Below are 19,571 nucleotides of genomic sequence, written 5' to 3' on the forward strand. Positions count from 1 at the left end.
TGGAATATTTATCCACCAAATTTCCATCTGATATTGGTTGAGGGTTGCTCTTGCAGCAGTAACTCTGGTGCATGTCTGGCTTATCCTCTTGGACAGACAGACAGAAGCTCTAAGCAAGCAACCTTCAGCATGTCGAGAAGATATGGTGTGGCTGACAGCGTATGTTACAATGGTGTTAAATGAGGTAATCTGTAACACAGGTCAAGCACCTGCCACAAAACAGGACACTTAATAGGTACTCAGTAAATCTTAATCATCTGTACCCTTTAGTCACTTATTATATCCAGGGCAGATAAGTCCAGGCATATAAAGAAAAGGCCAATGCATGAGGTTTAACTATAAAGTGATCCAGGAGAAATCACAAACGCAGCTAGAGAGGGATTTTTCCATGTCCTTTTTCAGTATGCTTGGAAGTTTAAATCATTGGACAAAATACTGTGACCATGTACATTCAGAAACCTTCCCCCAAAAAACAATTTGCTGCTGGTAAATAAGTTGCATTCTACAACCAAATACTGTCTCTTTTCAGTGTTCCATCGGCCATCGTTAGGAGCCATAAATTATTATGGAGGAAACTTATTCTACCAAAGTCATTTGTAATATTTGTTTCTGCCTATCACTTTGTTTACATGTCTTGTTCGTATTGGTGGACTAAATTAGGTTGTCACGTCAATTTGTGGAAATTTAATTCTTCCAACATTTATAATTAAAGGCAACATTGCAAGAATCAGAATGCCAGATTTGGAAGATCATCCAATTACCTTTCCCATCACTGTTTATGGATGAGGGGAGGAGACTCAGGAAGGTTAGGGTGACCCAGTTCTTCCGAGGGAGATCTGAGATTTAAAGCAAGGTCTCCTGATTTCCAGTTATTGCCAGTTTCTATTATGCCATGTTGTCAACTTATTTTGACATTTAAGGTAAGCAGACACTTGGAGGTCAACACTTCGGAACATGGGTGTGAACCTAAGGCTCCAAAGAAGCTATATAGCTCTCAGTTCTTAGAATAGCTTGATATTTGGTTAAGTTTTTTATCCTCTGATTTTAGAGAACAAAGAGGGGATTTTACTCACTCATGAGTATAAATATCAGCAATCAACACAGCAATTCTCTCAAATTCAATAGGGCTTGGGCTAGCCTCATTAGTGCTGGGATGGGAGATTAGAATGAGTTCTAATCACTGTGTAGTTCCTCCTGCCCTCTGTCCTTAAGCAAACATGACATTTATCCACTCAAATATTTTTTTAAATTCCTAATGTGTACAGTCACATTGTGCTATAGATGCTGGAGTGTCAGAAATGATTGGCACACCTTAATCTCCATCTCTAGTCCCAAGTCCCTTACTGAGTCCCAGACTTGCGTATTGAGCTATCATTTTGGTCCCTATCTTCACCGGGCTATTACAAAATAACATATCAAACTCAACTGATCTAAGATAGAACTCATGACCATGTCCAAATGAGTTACTCCTTGCATTAGTTTGTTAAAACTGTTGTAGCAAAGTTCTGCACACTGGGTGAGTTAAACAACAGAAATTATCGTTCCACAATTCTGGAGGCTAAATGTCTGAAATCAAGGTGTTGACAGGGCTGCATCCTTCTCATGGCTGTGAGGAAAAGGTCTGGTCTAGGCCTCTCTCCTTAGCTTGTAGATGGCCATCTTCTCATCTTCTCCCTGTGTCTTCACCTGGTGTTCCCTCCATGAGTGCCTATGTCTAAATTTCCCCTTCTTTTTTATGTTTTTTTTTTTTTCTCTTCTTATTGGGTTCAGAGAGGAAGGGAGAGTGAGAGTGAGGTAGAAACATCAATGATAAGAGAATCATTGGCCAGCTGTCTCCTGCACGCCCCCTACTGGGCATCAAGCCCACAACCCAGGCATGTGCCTTGACCAGAATTGAACTGTGACTTCCTGGTTCATAGGTCAGTGCTCAACCACCAAGCTACACTGGCCAGGCTAAATTTCCCCTTCTTATAAAGACACCAGTCAGATTGGATTAGAGCTCACCCTAATGACCTCATTTAACTCATGTACGCCATAAGCGTCTGTAGACTCAAGCGGCAGACCTTTCCCACATGCCACGCGTGTCTATTAAAAAAAAAAAATGTTTTCCCTGAGTGGCAGCCCTGACCAACTTTAAAATCATTTTTTTGTGAGAATTTTCAGCTGAAAATATTCAAGAACACCCGAATTGTGAGTACCTTATTTATTTTTATAATATTCATTGCAAATAGATTTTTTAAATTAAATTCAAAATATCGTGGCATATGGGGATGGTTTCAGTTTTGGATGTGTGGCAGTTAACTGATTAATTTCATCCACCTCTGGAAAGAACCTACCTCCAATTGAGGGCCCATTCTGAGGTGTTGTGGGTTATTTCATCACATGCATTTTGGGGAAACATGATTCAACTCATAACACTCCTCTTACTGCATTTCCTGCCTCAGTGGATGGAATCGCACCATTTACCCACCGCTGAAGTTAGGAACGTGGGGTTATCCTGGGCTCCCCTTCTGTATTCGTCCCCACATCCAATTAGTCAGCAAGCGTGTTATTTCCACTCAACCTCCCTATGGCTGTCACTTCTTAGTCTGGTTGCCATAATTCCTTCCCTAGATTATGACAGCACTCTTCTGATTGGCCTGGCTCTTTTCATGTGCATTTCACACTGTGGACAGAGTGATTTTTCTCAAACAGAACACCGAGCATTTCACTATTTGTTTCGAAGCTTCCCAGTGCTTATCATGGCTTTCAGAATGAAAAGTACACCCTTTACTTTAATCACACAAGGTCAGCCCTTACGGATATGACCCAGTCTACCTCGTTAACATGACTTCCTCCACTTTCCAATATCTGCTTGCTAGCAACACTGAACTTGAGCCATCATTGATTGACATTGGCCATGAGTTAAGTTCTGTGCAGCCCTTATCCCATGGCATTCTCAGAATGACTCATCAGCTGAGCAACCTTGAGTAAAATATCAGTTTTCTAGTCCCTCTTTCTAATATGTATCAGCAGTAGAGCACATCCACTATCCCACCATCAGCTCCTGAATGTATCTAAAACAGAACTCATCCATCAGTGCTAGTTTTCTCACATGCTTCCCCCTATCTATCATCCCGTCCATCTATATCTTCAAACATAGCCACTACCCCTGAGGCCTCTACTCTACAAACCCTTCCCAGCATCCCAGGCAGATTATTTTGCCTCTTTCTGTGACACCACAGACCTGTGGTTCTTTCCTCCAGGACAACGGCCACCACACCTTTCTGTGGCTGCTAACTGTGAGCTCCATGAGGTCAAGGACTGACTCACTTGGCTCCGTAGCCCAGTGCTCAGGGCAGAGCCTGGAACATAGCAGTGGTTTGCTAATACTTGCTGAAAGGATGCAGGAGAAACTAGAATATTTTCATGTAACAAGAAAGCCCCCTCATTTTGCATATTTCTATGTCTTTAGTACTGCAGAGTGGACATAAAGCATAGATTTAATTAACATATCTAGTCTCTGACCCAAGCAGAATGTTAGCATTTTCATTTCAATGAAAAGATACACGTGGTTGTAAAATGACATAAGTAATTGAGTTACTTATATATTTATCTTATTTAATATAAAATATATGAGTATTATATATGTAATATATAATACATTTATATACAAATATTATATAACATAATTAGCAGTATATGTATATGTGTATTAATAGTATATACAGTATATGTATATATATATAATTAATATCTAGTACATAATATTCCATTTATAATATATAACTCATATAATAATACAGTATCACCCCCTTATTTGCAGTTTCACTTTCCACAGTTTCAGTTACTTGAGGTCAACCTCAGTTAGAAGATTTAAATAAATTAAAAACTCTAGAAATAAGCAATTAATACATTTTAAAATGTGCACAGTTCTAAGTAGCATGATGAAACCTCACACCATCCCACCCCATCCTGCCCAGGATGTGAGCCATCCTGTGATCCAGCTATATCCACACTGAATCCGCTGCCACGTGCCAGTCACTTAGTTGCCGTCTCAGTTGTCAGATCGACTGTTGTGGTGTCACAGTGCTTGTGTTCCAGTAACTTTTTTTATTGTTATAATTGTTCTATTTTATTATTAGTTATTGTTGTAAAGCTCTTGTTGTGCCTAATTTATAAATTAAACTTTATAACAGATATGCATGTGTAGGAAAAAAACATAACATATATAGGGTTCAATACCAGCTGCAGTTTCAGGCACTGGGGGTCTTGGAATGTAGATAAAGGGAGGACTATTGTAATGTAATAATATGATTATTATATAGGCATACATAATATGTAAAATAATTAGTATAATATGCAAGTGTTCTATATAATAACTTATACTATTGTATAAATAACTAGAGGCCAGGTGCATGAAATTCGTGCATGGGGGGTGGTGTGTGACTCTCAGCCCAGCCTGCACCCTCTCCAATCCAGGACTGCTCGGGGGATGTCCGACTGCCGGTTTAGGCCCGATCCCTGTGGGTGGGATTGGGCCTAAATCGGCAGTCGGACATCCCTCTTGCAATCTAGGACCACTGGCTTCTAACCACTCACCTGCCTCCCTGCCTAATGCCCCCAACTGCTGGCCTGGTCACCCCCAACTGCCCTCCCTTGATGGCCTGATCTCACTCCCAACTGCCCTCCCCTGCTGGCCTGGTCACCCCCAACTGCCCTCCCCTGCCAGCCTGGTTGCCCCAACTGCCCTTCCCTGCAGGCCTGGTCACCCCCAACTGCCCTCCCCTGCTGGCCTGGTCATCCCCAACTCCCCTGCCGGCCTGGTCACCCCCAACTGCCCTCCCCTGCTGTCCTGATCACCCCTAACTGCCTCTGCCTTGGCCCCCACCACCATGGCTTTGTTCGGAAGGAAGTCAGATGTCCGGAAGATGGCCTGTTGACACAGTCTAATTAGCATATTACCCTCTTATTAGTATAAATAATGGGTGGAAAACACAAATTTAGTGCCCATTTATTGGCAGCATCCCCTTCACCCCCCAACCCCCGCCACACACACACACACCTTTTAGCTCTGTAAAACTTCAATCAGGCGATGAGAGGCCCTTGCAAGATCCTCAATGATTTCCTAAAGGAAATAATGCTATGAGTTCTATATTTAAGCAGCACAGTGCTTCCCCTCACATTTATAGAAAATCTGTACTCTCACTTCCCCAACTCCCAAGGTGAATGCAGGAGCAGCACCTAATTTATCCTTGTTTCTCCCACATGCCTAGCAAACAGCACGGACTCAATAAACATTTGTGGAAGGCAGAATGAATTTTCAATAAAAAGGATTTTGCAATTTACCTGCAGACCCGAAACATAAAATGAACAAGACAATCCATTCTCCCAGCAACAGCAATAAAGGGAGATATGCATGTACTTGTTTTTAATTGATTTTCCTTTCCCTCTTTAGGATGAAGAATTCTGCAGCTAGCCTCTGCTCCTCCTCCCCGTGGCTCCCCATGTGGCAGTAACAGCAGCTGTGGTGCCTTTTGTCTCAACATGTGCTAGGTACTGAGCGCAAGTGCTTCATTAAATCCTCAAACCACTTTTAGAGTATTTTTGTTTCCCTTTTATACCTGAAAATGGGGATTCTGAGAGGGAAAGGAACTTGCCCAAGGTTACGTGGCTTGTAAATGATAGAGCTGGGAGTCCAACTCAGCTGCAAGGCCACTCAGCTAGGAGTCTTCCTATCCATCTAGTTAAGCACTCAGGTTGCTGACATGGGACTGGAGTCTTAAGAGAAAAGCCCTGGTCCTTGGCATCGGTCTGGGGTGCTTCACTGAGTTGCTCTTTGGATGGCTATGCCTCAGGTTCACCTGGTTGAACATACTTTAACCAGATCAATCCTAATTCCAGGACTAGAGTCCCCTCAAGCAGAGCATAGACTGTGGGGAATCCAGGAACAGTAGTTACAAGAGAGCTGATTTGCATCCCTAACTAGGCACAGAGAATAAATGATTAGAGGAGCAAATAAATTTCCACAAAAGACTTGATGCACTGCCTATTACATCCTAAGTACTCAATAAATGCAAGTGGTTAGCTGTAACTGCCCTGAGCGTAGGACTGAGCCTGGTTGAAATTCTGGTTACTCTCTAAATGGGAATTTAGGATAGATGACCCTGTCAGTGTGCTGAGATTCATCAGAGATTCAACTAAGTAAGGGGACTCTGCATCAGAGATTCAACTAAGTAAGGGGCAAAGAATGGTTGGCTTAAAGGGGCCTCTGTAATGTAGATACTATCTAACTCCCCCGCTGTTTCTCACAATATAACAGTATTCTAGCTTTGAACATATGGAAAAATGCTCATTCTTTCCTAAGGTCCACCCACTCTGACCATAGGACTTTTACACATGCAATTTTCACTGCTTGGAATCCTCTTTCCTTTCTTTTTTCTTGGCTGATTGCTGATCATCCTTTTAATCTTAGCCTCTCTGTTACTTCATTGAGTCATTCATTCTGTCATGACAGACTATTTGAATAGTGCCTGATAGGTTATACACTAAGCAAGGTGTTGAAAATACCAAGGTGGACAAAGTCATATGTGGTCCCTGTTATCTTGTAGCTTGCATTCTAATAGAGGCAACAGATATTAATAAAATAAATATGCTATTAAAAGTACAATTATACATCTATGCCAGTAGAGTACAAACACCACTTCCAACCACTGAACCCTAGGATAAGACCACACTGGTGCACTACTACATTCTTACAAGTGTGCAGAAAATGAGCACTAAAGTCATGAAGACACGTGAAGGGAGAGACCAGATAACGTGGGAACTTAGACTTGACGATCTCGATGGTCTCTCTGGTTCTACAAATTGTAGGTCACACTGCCTGGTTCTTTATCCGGGCTAAAGAAAGTCTATTTGAAGAAGCCCCCATAGAGAAGGAAAGTTTACTCATTTCCCCAAGTTTGGTGGAAAATGAAGCCCTCTACTGCTAGCTTGACTATTTCTGAGATCACTTTTAAAACAGAACTCTTCTGAAAGTTGTTTCCATTTTTCAGCAGCTCATGGAAACCACAGGCCATTCATGTGGTCAAAGAAGGGAAAAGAATGAGCAGAAAGAGCTTGTGAATGTCCTGAGAGGATGCCTGTAGGAAATGGCAAGGTGAGGTTTTTTTTTTTCTTCTGAAGAACTGTCACTTTACTCTTTCATTTTCATTAAAGCAGAGGCACTTGGACTAGAAAAGATAACTGGATGTTATCATTCTCGTACACTGAATACCGGAGCCATACTTGTGCTTTACTTGTGACAATACAAACTCCCACATTGGAATTTAGACACAAGGTAGGAGACTTTTTTCAGATCAGGGCTGTCATTTGCCTGTCAACAATTTAGTTGACTTGATTGTTGTAAGGAGAGGAAATTCAAATCCCACTGTGTGGGCTGATCCATGTGATTGCCATCAAAGGCAGCAAAGAACATTCTCTGTTCTCGCCCGCTACACATGAAGAATCAGCTAGCCTTTCTTTATCTTTATCTTGTTTGTCATTGCAAAACTGCTGAGCTACACATGCCACTCCCTCCCTGGAACACACATGTACTGAGAACTTCAACAGCCAGAAGCTCCAGGGATATGTGTCTGAGGGGGAAGAGAGAAAAGGAGGGAAAGTGAAGAGTGGGACAAGCATTTTTCAACTGCTTGAAATTTAAGTAGGGAAACAATTTTTAATCCAAAAAGCAGTAGACACATTCTTTGGGAAGACGTAGTAGACAATATCTTTTATTTCTTACTAGTGGCCTGGTGTACGAAATTCTTGCAGGGGTGGGTGGGAGGGTTACCTTAGCCCAGCCTGTAACCTCTCCAATCGGGGACCCCTTGACGGATGTCCAACCGACAGTCGGATATCCCTCTTGCAATCTGGGACCACTGGCTCCTCACCGCTCACCTGCCTGCCTGCCTGCCTGATTGCCCCTAACTGCCTCTGCCTGCCTGCCTGCTTGCCCCTAAACCCTCTGCCTGCCTGCCTCTAATCCCTCTGCCTGCCTGCCTGATCACCCCTAACTGCCTCTTCCTGCCTGCCTGATCACCCCTAACTGCCCTCCCCTGCTGGCCTGATCTCGCCCCCAACTGCCCTCCCCTGCTGGCATAATCACCCCTAATGGCCTCTGCCTTGACCCCCACCACCATGGCTTTGTCCAGAAGGAAGTCAGACGTCCAGAAGATGGCTGGTCGACCCGGTCTAATTAGCATATTACCCTTTTAGTAGTATAGATAGATTATATAGGATAGGATTGCTTAAATGGGGGAGGGGGAGACTTTTTCATCAGGAGGAGATGCTCTTGGCAGACAAAAATACATAATCCCTATATATGGACTGATAGCCGTATGCATTATACTGCCAAACCGGTCATTAAAAAATTGAACCGCTTTCTTACACCTTACACCAAACAAGTGTTGCCCTTAAAACCCCTCCTCAGCCCCCACCTTAGGTTCTGCCTTTGCAGTTCACCCAGATTAGGTTCTGATTGGTCAGTTTCTATGCCAGTCAGCGTCGAAAGCTCCGCCTCCTAGGCAGCCATTGGCTCCTTGCACTTCACCCAGATTTGGTTCTGATTGGTCGGTTTCTATGCCAGTCAGCGTCTACGGGCCTATCAATGGGCTTGATCAGGGAGGCGGGGCTGATCAGAGGTGCAGCTGCTGGCCAGGCCCCAAGAGAAAGAGAGAGGCAAGGGCTGATCAACAGCTGCCACGGAGGCTACAGGCTGCTTCTCTCTCCAGGCCTCTCTTCGGGCCTGATCTGCAGCCCCCTTGGCAGTCGGTGCTGAGTCGCAGTGCCCACAGCAGAGGACAGTCAGTTCTTGGTTGCCACGGCAACCCAGCACTGACTTCCATCGGTCGAGACTTCGGTCGTTTTGTATGTTACGGACCCTGGGTTTTTATATATTAGGATGTCAATATGTGAGCTGGAACCAGCAGCAGCCACACTGTCTGGAGACTTGTTAGCAATGCAGATTCTCATGCCGCCCAGACCTACAGATTCAGGGGTTTGGGGGTACAGCCTGGGAATAGGAGTTTTAACAAGCCTTCCGGGAATTCTGGCGCAGCTCAGTTCCTCATCATACAGAATGACCTTCAAATGGCCCTGCTGCCTCTGTGTGATTTAAATGCTGAGGCCTCAAGATGCTCAGGATATCTTAATATCAGATATGTTACTTAAAACCATGGTGAGGCCTGAGTATTAGTACGTATTTTATAAGTTCCTTGGGTATTTCTAATGCACAGCCAGTGCTGAGATCTGGCAGTCTATAAAGTTTCCCTTCTTCTGATTTGGTCTGTTTCGGCATTGCGACAGTACTCTTTTCCTACTTGAGGTTGACATCATAGCGCGTGGGTTTAGTACATGGGATCCGGTAGATCAGGGCCTGACTAACACAGTCTTCTGTGAGTCAGAGAAGCAAGGAGAGAAACAACCCCCATCCCTCTTCGCAAGGTTTGAGGCTCCGATGCCTAGAGGAGTTCAGCCTCCCTGCTCCCTGGGCCTCAGCTATGCTGCCGAACCCCAGGTTTTCCTGGTCACTCTTAGCTCTGCCCATTCATTGACTGCAAGGGTGAACATTTAAACCTTTCCCCTGCTCAGACTGTGCTGATATCATTGCACAGTCACTCAGTTGAGAAGCAGCAAGGCCAGGGGGTGAAGAATGGGTACTAGTTCATCCTCATTTCCCAGAGGAAAGAACTGAGGCACAGAGCAGTTGTGTAACTGCCCAAAGTCACACAGCAAGTAAACAGCAGAGGCAAGATTTAAACCCGCATGACCTGACTTCAGCATTCAGTCTTAACCACTGCCCTGTGCTCCAAGACAGTGGTGGATCTGGAGGCTGAAAGGAGAGAAGGGGAGCCATCTCTTACTGGCTAGTTACTCTTGGTCAAGCATTGTGCTAGGCACTTTATGACCTCCCAACATCACATTCCCATCATGAAAACAGGCTCAGAAAGATCAAGTGACCTTATTCAAGGTTATCCTGCTAGTAATTGGAAACTGTGGCTCAAAAAGGCTAAATACTAGCAACTGTAACTGATGGGATTAAACCCAAGCCTCCGTGTCGCTGAACCTAATTTCTTTGTTCTTTGTTATTGAGCACCAAAACAGTGACATAAGAATGAGACACAGTGGATGCTACAGAGCAAAGGAAAGCTCCTGGGTCCCAATCCGATCCAATCCTGGAGCTGCCACTTAACCTGGTCAAGCCTCAGATTTCTCTTCTTTAAACCAGGGAGGTCAATGTCTACTCAACGAGGCCATATGGGGGTCCAAGGAGGTAACATATGTGACTCAGAAGAGATGACCCAAAGCGGGTGCTCAATACACTGGTTTCTCCTTCAACACCTTTAAAGCCACCTCTCTGGGAAGCCTTCCTGGAGATCCCCAGAAGAGTTAATATTTCCTGCTTTGCCCCAAACTAGCACATCACTGCTCAGCCATCTCACTCTAAGCTGTGATTCTTCTCTTCTTTCCCCATTCTTCTTCTTTCCCTTCTCCTCTGTCGTCATCCTCCTCCTCCTCCTCCTCCTCCTCCGCCTCCTCCTCCTCCTCCTCCTCCTCCTCCTCCTCCTCCTCCTCCTCCTCCTCCTCCTCCTCCTCCTTCTTCTTCTTCTTCTTCTTCTTCTTCTTCTTCTTCTTCTCTCTCTCTCTCTCTCTCTCTCTCTCTCTCTCTCTCTCTCTCTCTCTCTCTCTCTCTCTCTCTCTCTCTCTCCCTTTTAAAGATCTCTTTCTTTTGTTATCTCCCAATAGACTGTTAACTCCTCAAGGGGAGGATCATCTCATTCTCCCCTATGTCCACAGCACTGGGTCCCAGTTACTATATGTTGAAAGGGGAAATAGCAGAAGAGACAGTAGTGTGGTGAGCAAGAAGTAAGGTGGCCAGAGAGGCCCCAGGGCCAGAGAGCAATTGCAGGCTGAGTCCAGGGATGTGTGCCCTTCAAATGAAGGCCTGTCCAGCTGCTCAGCCAGCTTCCTGCCTTACCCCTTGGTGGGACATGGACAAGGTCTTCCCCATATCTTGTGAGCAGTGTTACAACTTTCCATCAGCAATGGGGCAAAATCTGTGTGCTTTCCAAGAGTAAACATTTTCCTGCTTTTCTTTTCAACCTCACATGAAGAGGGGAGAAGGGTAAGATGAGAGTAGTAACTTAGGGAGGAATATAGAAAGACTGTTAGGATAAAAGTTCAGATAAAACAGGTTTGGGCATAGAAATGTATTTCTCAAAGAGCCTCTGGACCCTTACTACAGTTAGTTCATGGCATCGGTTCCCCTCGGGCAATTTGCAGATGCTCCCTGGGCCGGGCGAGGTGGACCTCCCACCCATGCACACCTGCCAGCCGAGGCCTGCTCCCAAGAACCTGGTCACCTGTGGGAACATAGGGAGGTGCATGAAGGGATGGGCAAGCATGACTCCCACTGCCCAGCCTGAGCCCAGCTCCCTACTTGGTGCTACAACACTTGGTGTTAGCACAGCTGCGTTTCCTAAGGACCAGTCATCGCTGAGCAGCGCAGGCAGCTTTGGGACCAGGGTGGGAGGGAGGTGACTTTCACTTTCGCAGGGTTCACCTCTGAGGAGGTGGTCCCAGGAGCACTGGGCCTATAGTGATCATACACCAGTGACAGGCCAGCTCTGCTCTGGCCCCGAAGGAGGTCAGTATGGTTTCACTTTGTGGAATGTTGGAGGGTCGAATAACATGGGGGATTTTTGTTGGAGCAATTAGGAAAGGCAGCCTCTAGACAGGAGCTGGAGAAACCCAGAGGTGGGGCCTTAGGGACGCAGACTGTAGGAGGTCCCTCTTTCAGAACAACACCCAGTGCAAGCTGGCTCTGAAGGGAGCCTTGGACACACAGGAGCAGGAAGCTGAGTCCTGATCCTCCTCCTGTTCCGCCTCAAGCTGCTTCTATGAACAGGGAGGGCTGGGGCCTGGCATCTCTGAGGGTCTTCAGGAGTCAGCTTTGATACAGGGAGAGGAAAAGGTGGACTTCATAAAAAACTGAGATGTGACTGACATAGAAAAAAAGCTCTGTGTATTTAACGTATACACCGTGGTGAGTTTGAAGTATACATCAATGAAACTGCCACTATGAACTTAACCATCACCTCTAAAATTTCCCCCTTTCCTCCTTTTGTGTGTGATAACATTTAACATGAGATCTACCCTCTTCACAAATGTGTAAGTATACAATACAATATTGTCCTCTATGGATTCTATGCTGCACAGTAGATCTCTAGGACTTACTCATCCTGCAAAACTGAAACTATGCTCACTCCCCCCAGCCCCTGGTCACCACCATTCTACTCTCTGCTCCTATGAATTGACTATTTTAGATTCCTGATATAAATGGGATTGTGTAAGACTTGTTTATCTGTGTCTGGCTTATTTCACTTAGCACAATGTCCTTCAGGGTCATCCACATTGTAGCAAGATTTCCTTCTTTCAGAAGGTGAATGATATTCCATTGCATGTCTATACCACATTCTGTTCATCCATTCATCATCTGCTCATGGACATTTAGGTTGTTTCCGTGTCTTTGCAATAATGCTGCAATGAACACAGGAGTACAGATATCTCCTCAAGATCCTGACTTCACTTCTTTTGGATGGATACTCAGAGGGGGTTTCAGGATCATAGGGTAGTTCTAGTTTTAATTTTTTGAGAAACCTCCACACTGTTTTCCATAATGGTTATTCCAATTTATATTCCCATCAACAAGTATACAAGGGTTCCCATTTCTCCATATCCTCTCTAACACTTATCTTTTGGTTTGGTTTTGTTTTTTCAAAATAGCCATCCTAACAGCTGTGAGGTGATATCTCACTGTGGTTTTGATTTGTTTTTCCTTGATGATTAGTGATGTTGAGCATATTTTGAGTCAGGCAAACCTGAATTTGAAACCTTGATATACTGCTGGGCTGTGTGACTTTGAAAAGACATTTCACCTCTCAGAGCCTCAATGGTCTCACCTATAAAATGGAGAATGGGCTAACAATGCAAAGTGCTATTTAATACAGAAAAAGTACTTAGTACTTTGTTGGGCACAGAGCAAATACTCAGGAAATCCTAGGCCCCTTTTGCTTTTTTTACACTAAAGCAAGTTTGGGGAACGTCTGGCCCGTGGACCAGATAAGGCTCATGAAATCATTTGGTCTGGCCCTGCCAAGGTGAGTCAATTAAATGTTTGACCAAATAGAGCAGGCTAATTTTTAAGTGGATAATTTTGTATGGCCCACAAATCCTATCTAATAAAAGGGTAATATGCAAATTAACCATCACTCCATCACAAATATGCCGGCACCCATAGCCACAAGATGGTGGCACCCAGTACCCTCAGCTCCGCCGGAGTCCCCCAGTCCTGGGGGGATGGCCGCTGAGAGTGGGCAGCGTGAGTAGGCTGGTGGAATGCTTGCTTCGTCGCCATGGCGACAAGGCAAGTGTCCCGCCCCGGCCACAGCGGGCCTTTGGGCCACAGAGGGCCTTTGGGCCGCGGAGAGCCTCTGGGCAGTGGGCACGGAGCAGCCAGGCCCCACAGAGAGCTACTGGCGCACGGATTCATGCGCAGGGCTACTATTAATGTTATAAATATCCAAATGGCCCTTGGCAGAAAGAAGGTTCCCACCTCTGCTAAAGAATGCACAGGCTGTTATGATCTTCACCCTACTCGTTCCAGGTTAAGTGCTTTTCTCAGGCCCCTGGGGATTTGTGACAGTCCGCTGCAGGGCAGGTAGCTGGTGTGGAAGGGTTCAATTTATGGCTAGGAATCCCCACTCCCCTACTTCCTGGCAGGCACAGCGAGCCCTGGCAACTGAAATAGGAGTATCTATATTGTTTGTTTAAAACAATTTATATATTAATGATGTTTTGACATCTTAAGAACCTTTCTGGCTGGAGAGAGACTGCCCTTCCCTGGGCTAGCCAATTTTCAGAAATAACAAAGTGCCCAACTGGGAGCATGCCACTGATGTGCAAACTAACCAATCCAGAGCCAGACTTCTCTATCTGGCCCATACACCCAAGAGGGAATATTTCTCTGCCTTAATTATCCCAGGACCACATACCAGGCAGTAGAGACCATCCCTGTAGCCCAAACCCCACTGCAATTGTCCAGACAAGCCAGTCCTAACCTGTCCAACTGCCTTGCCTTTTCTGCAGAAACCCCAATAAAAGCCATGGCCTAAGCCCTTCCTCTGTTCCTGTCTTCTGCCTCCTGACCACCTGGTGTGGTCCCAGGTGGCTCTGAGTGGTGTGTTGTGCCTTCTGGCTTTAGGACCCATGAACAGAATAAATACGGTTTTCCTGACCCTGTCCTCTGCCTCCTTGTGACCACATATGACTGACCATCTCATAAAAGAATACAAAACAGCATCCCCTGCTTGCCCCAGGGTGAAGTGTTTTTTTTTTGCAGTGTATAATTTTCCCAAATGCACATGGTACTCTACTAACAAGCCCTCATGGTGATCATGCCAAGTCTGTGTCTGTCATCAGTACCACTTTCCAAGTAACCGAGACCATGGGTGGCCACAGAGCAACCCATCACCCACAGACTCCCACGTTGCCCAAGAGCTGGACTCCAGCATCCATGTGGCTGGAATCCTAGCCAGGAAGCTAGTTCAGCCCACCAGATGGCCCAATCACCTCACCAGGGCTCTCAACCATGGTGGGGCACTGCCACTTCCAGGCTGGCTGCCTTCCATGCAGTGCATCCGCGTAAATTTCCTGGATGACTATGTTTGCATAGTGGGATGCCGGATTCACTTTTCCAGCCAAATTATGACTTGTCCCCACAGTCTGGAGCTGTGGTTTTGATAAATGCTTCTATTTCAACCAAAAACATATTAGGTAAGGTGATCACTGTCTACATCAGGGTACTCTTTGAGAGTGAAGGGGGATGCTATTGTTAATTTTGCTCATTCAACAGGCATAAACTGGAAGTGCCCTGGACAAATATAGAGTCATCCCATTTACTAGGGTGTGGCCATCCTAATATAAGTTAAGGAAAGGAACTAATATGGTGGCCAGGAGAGTAAAGCATAAATGTAGGCATTGTGGGACTTGAATTTTGACCCTGGATCCACCACTCATCACTTGAATGACATGGCCCAATTGCTCTCAACTGACAGCCTTATCTTGAAAGGTGGGATAATACTGCCTACCTCATAGGGTTGTCAAATAGACACGCCTGGAGAAGGGTCTGCAATGGACTGTCCAAAAAGTGGGGGGTTTAGGAAGTATAAGCTCACTTTCTACTCCCGTCTTTGCCCATCTATTATATCTCCTGAGCCCTAAACGCTGCGATTTGTGAGATCAACCTGCAGTAGTGCCCAGCGGATGCAACTGCCCTTACTTGGAAGGATGGTGTTCACCACTCAGCGGTCTGACTTTCCTGCCTCTTTCTGAGTGTCCCTGTCCATTGAAGGCGCCTCCTTACCAGGCCTCTCCATAGGAGCCTGGCCTTGGTTTCAACACCTGTCTGATGTGACCAACAACTTCACTGGAAGCACCCGCCCTGGGCAGGAAATTTAAGCTCTCAAATCACTGCTGGCCCCTGCCAGCCCTCAGAGATCAGACATTGGGACTCTTTCTGCAGCTTCAAACCCCAGAGCTGAGGCTCTGAACTGAGCGGTGCAGAACCCTTCCCAGCTGGAGGGTGGCATCGAAAGCTTCCAGATGAGAGTGCCTTTAAAATTCAGTTCTCTAAGAAAGGAGGGTGCAGAGCAGGTCTCTAAATGGGCATTCCCCCGGGGATGTTCAGAGCTAGCTGCTGACCTTTTCCCCATATCCGCTTTCTTTGAAGAGCAGTTCATTTCCCAAGGAATGTTAACATTCAGTTAATGGACTTTCTTTGTAAATGCAACATGTGCAAAATTATTACACTCTTAATATTGTTTATCAAGCCGTCTCCCTTACTGAAACAGTGATGTCACCAGATCCAATGCTCTGTGGTTAATATCTCTGTATCTGGAGTCCCCCCACCCCTCATAGAACATCAGGCACACAGTAAGTGTACATAAAATGTGGGAACGAGTGAATGAAAATCTCTTCACATTTTTTTCCTTCTTTGACACATCTCAGGCCACACCCTATCCTTTCATGGTATCCTTTTCACTGTCCTGCAAATAAAAAAATGTGTTTATTGTCCCATTCAGTAAAAATGTATGTGCCACAGAAATCATTATGTTCTGTGCACATGCACTGTGCTAGGTTATAGGACTACTAAATGGAGGGCTCTGGACATGAAGGTCCTATGGAGTACAACTGACTACACTTACTAGCCATCTGGAATTGAGCAGGTCACATGAGTGAGCCTTCAGAACATTAGTATTTGCACATGTGTGTGGCAATGGTGCCCTCCTCAAGGTGGATGGAAGGAGTGAAGGATGAGACCTCATACATGATTGGACATCCTGCCTGGCACCAGCTAATACTGTGGTTAAGGACTTCAGTTCCTCTCTGTCTCCCCAACAAGGTCTCCAGCCAGTCATTCACACATGTGAGACAGGAAGGGAGAAACACAAGGAGCACTGAGAACATAGATTTGCAGACTCCAAAGACCTCCACGTGCTCTTGGGTCACCCACTCCATCTCCTTCCTGATGGAGGAAGCCTGACTCAGCTCCCTCCTGTATACTTCCAGGAGAAAAACTAATGACATGAACATGGTGAACTAATTGCCTCCCAAGGTAGCCCATTCTATTTGGGGCCAATTCTAATTGTTTCAGAGGTTCTATTTATAATGTGCTATGAGTAGCTTCTCTGTAGGTTTTATCCACAGGAGACATAGCACACACAAAAATAGACATGTGTGTCTCATACCCCTTATTATTACTTCCACATCCTGACTCTTCTTTTCTCCAGCCTGACCAATGGTCAGTCCATTCAATCTCTTCTCTTTGATCAATGAAACTACGGACAACAGCCTGTAGGGTAAAAATCCTCTTAAATGTGGCACAGTGGGACCCTCTCCCTCCACCTGAGCATTAGCAGTTCTAGATATTTCCGTGTTCTCAGCCTACTTTTATGTAACAGAAGTTTGGTTAGCACACCTATATGAATCAAAATGTCAAAACAATGCTAAAAAATAGGGAAGACGAGGTTGCTATTCACAACCATAGCATAGCAATTATCTTTACAGTCTGTAAAGGCAACGCCAGTCATCCTACTGTTCCCTTGGTTTTGTCACTTGATTTTAGAACTGCTTAGTGGTCTGACCAGGCTCTCTACATGTACGCATAAGACAAGTTTCCCGCAAGGCCCAGTAAATAGGCAATCTTCCTGAGGCAACAGCTTCGATCTAAGCTGCTGCTTTTACTCACAGCAAGTTGTATCACATGCTACGCTGCATTTTACAATTCTTCCATGGCCACACTCTGGTGGACAGGCATATATGTGTCCTCCATTGTAGCAAAAGTCAGGTGTACAAATGGGTCAATTATTGCCAAGGCCCTGAGGTGCATTGCTGACACAGTATTGGGGCAACACAATTCCAGGACCACGTGCTTAGAGGTGAGAAGCATGGGGGACAGAGGGAGAGGTAGATGGTTTGGCTTCTGTCTCCTTTCCTCTCCCCATATATCCACTGCTTATGGCCATTAAATATTTATAGATCACAATCAACACAAGAGTTAAAGGTAAACCACTCACAGTTCCATTGTTTCCTCTCTGCTTCCTCATTCACAAAAACTCTTGGCAAGACTGAAGCCATTGCTTCCCAAAGCACAGCACAGACTCTGAGCATTTTAGTAAGCTCTCCTGATAGACGAGAGAAAGAAGTGCCACATTCTGCAATGGAAGGATCTGTTCTGATCTCTTACTAAGTCTTTTTTAAGAAGTATTATGAAGACAACATATGTTCATGCCAATTGTAAAGAATAAAATTTGGAAAATGTAGGAAACTATAAAAATGTCAACTATAATGTCATATTTCAGAAGTAAGTACTCTACATAATTTGGCTTATTGTGTTCCAGTAGTTTTTCAACTTGAAAAAATGTATCAATATTTGGTTGTCCACAGAAGTGGAATCACACTGAATATGCCATGTGTACCCTGATCAATTTTTTTAAACTTATATTGTGAGCATTTTTGTGGGTCATAAAAATTCTTTAACGTCATAATTTTGAATGGCTGGGACATATTCTATTGTGTGGATTTACCATAATTCCATTTTTACCAATCCCTGCTTTATGGGAAATTAGAATGCCATATCACTATAAGCCATATTTCAGTGAAAATCTTGGTACATAAATCTTTGTAAGTTTTAGAAGGCAGAGTCTAAATCAGTTTTACCTGCAGTATATTTTGTGTCTACCACATGGTGGGACAAAGTGTAGATGCTCAATGTTTGATTACAGACTGGCTGCCTGTTTGATTCTTTCTTTAAAAGATATTGCCAGTGTCCAGCGGTATGAACTAGGAGGTCACGGTTCGATTCCGGGTCAGGACACATGCCTGGGTTGCAGGCTCGATCCCCAGTGTGGGGTGTGCAGGAGGCAGCCAATGATTCTCTCACATCATGGATCTCTCTCTCTCTCTCTCTCTCTCTCTCTCTCTCTCTCTCTCTCTCTCTCTCTCTCCTTCTCCCTGAAATCAATAAAACATATTTAAAAATATATTGCCAGTAGATAGGTTGCATCTTGTATTTTATATGGTAACCTTACCAGTATGAAATGACAAGGTCAAACAGCTTAGCACAGTTCTAACGAGAAGATTTGGAAGGCAAAGCAGGAATTCCAGGCTCTGGTTCACAGAGTGATGAAGTAGAGTCTGCTGAGAGCCATTTCTGCTTTGAAGAATAATTTTTGTATTGGGAAATCAAGCATGGTCACTAGCTTAATGGCTTACAAGCTATTTTAAGTAATGAAATTGGCTACATGTCGTTCACATTTTGATGATAACATACTCACTTATTAATTCCACATGCTTAATAAATGTATCCACCTCTGTGTAATTAAGAACATCATTATCATTACACAGATGCTGTCTGCCTGGAACAGGTAAAGCTCATCTATTTAATTTGATCAAGCAGTTGCCAAGCACCCACTCTATCCTGAACCCTGTGCTGTGTACTAGAAGCACAGACATGTCTAAGACCTACTCTGACCTCAAAAAGATCCATCCAGACAGGAAGACCTGTGCAGGACAGGTGTAGCATGCTGGTGCCTGTCTGGCCTAAGGAGGTCGTTAATACATATCTCTAGGATGGATGGATAGAGTCTGGGAAGGCAATATCAATAAGACAATGTTGAGGATGTAGAAATGGGAAAGCAGGAAAGGCTTTTAAGAGGAAGTGATATTTAAATGATAAATAGGAATTTTCCAGGTAGAGAAATAAGGAGAGCCAGCAAGGGCTGTCAGGTTGAAAATTGCGTGGTTGCAAGAGGAAGATGAATAGACAGGCATGGCTGGAGATAAAAACATTGGTGGGGAGGAGATGATGGGGAGAGATGCTTGAGTTAATCTTTGGCTGATCATAAATGACTTGTTCAGAGGGTTTGGGTTTCCCCAAAAGCAGATCATAAGATGAAAATCTGTGTGTACATTGTTTATTTGAGAATTGT

At 44.7% G+C, this 19,571-nt stretch overlaps 1 protein-coding gene across 1 annotated transcript in view; it reads right to left on the bottom strand.

Annotated features, from left to right (window-relative positions):
• Positions 1–19,571, bottom strand: part of VAT1L (vesicle amine transport 1 like) — a 148,794-nt gene that overhangs the window by 83,891 nt on the left and 45,332 nt on the right. The window lies entirely within an intron of this gene.

This window comes from Eptesicus fuscus, chromosome 21, assembly GCF_027574615.1.
Source record: "Eptesicus fuscus isolate TK198812 chromosome 21, DD_ASM_mEF_20220401, whole genome shotgun sequence".
Taxonomy (NCBI): domain Eukaryota; kingdom Metazoa; phylum Chordata; class Mammalia; order Chiroptera; family Vespertilionidae; genus Eptesicus; species Eptesicus fuscus.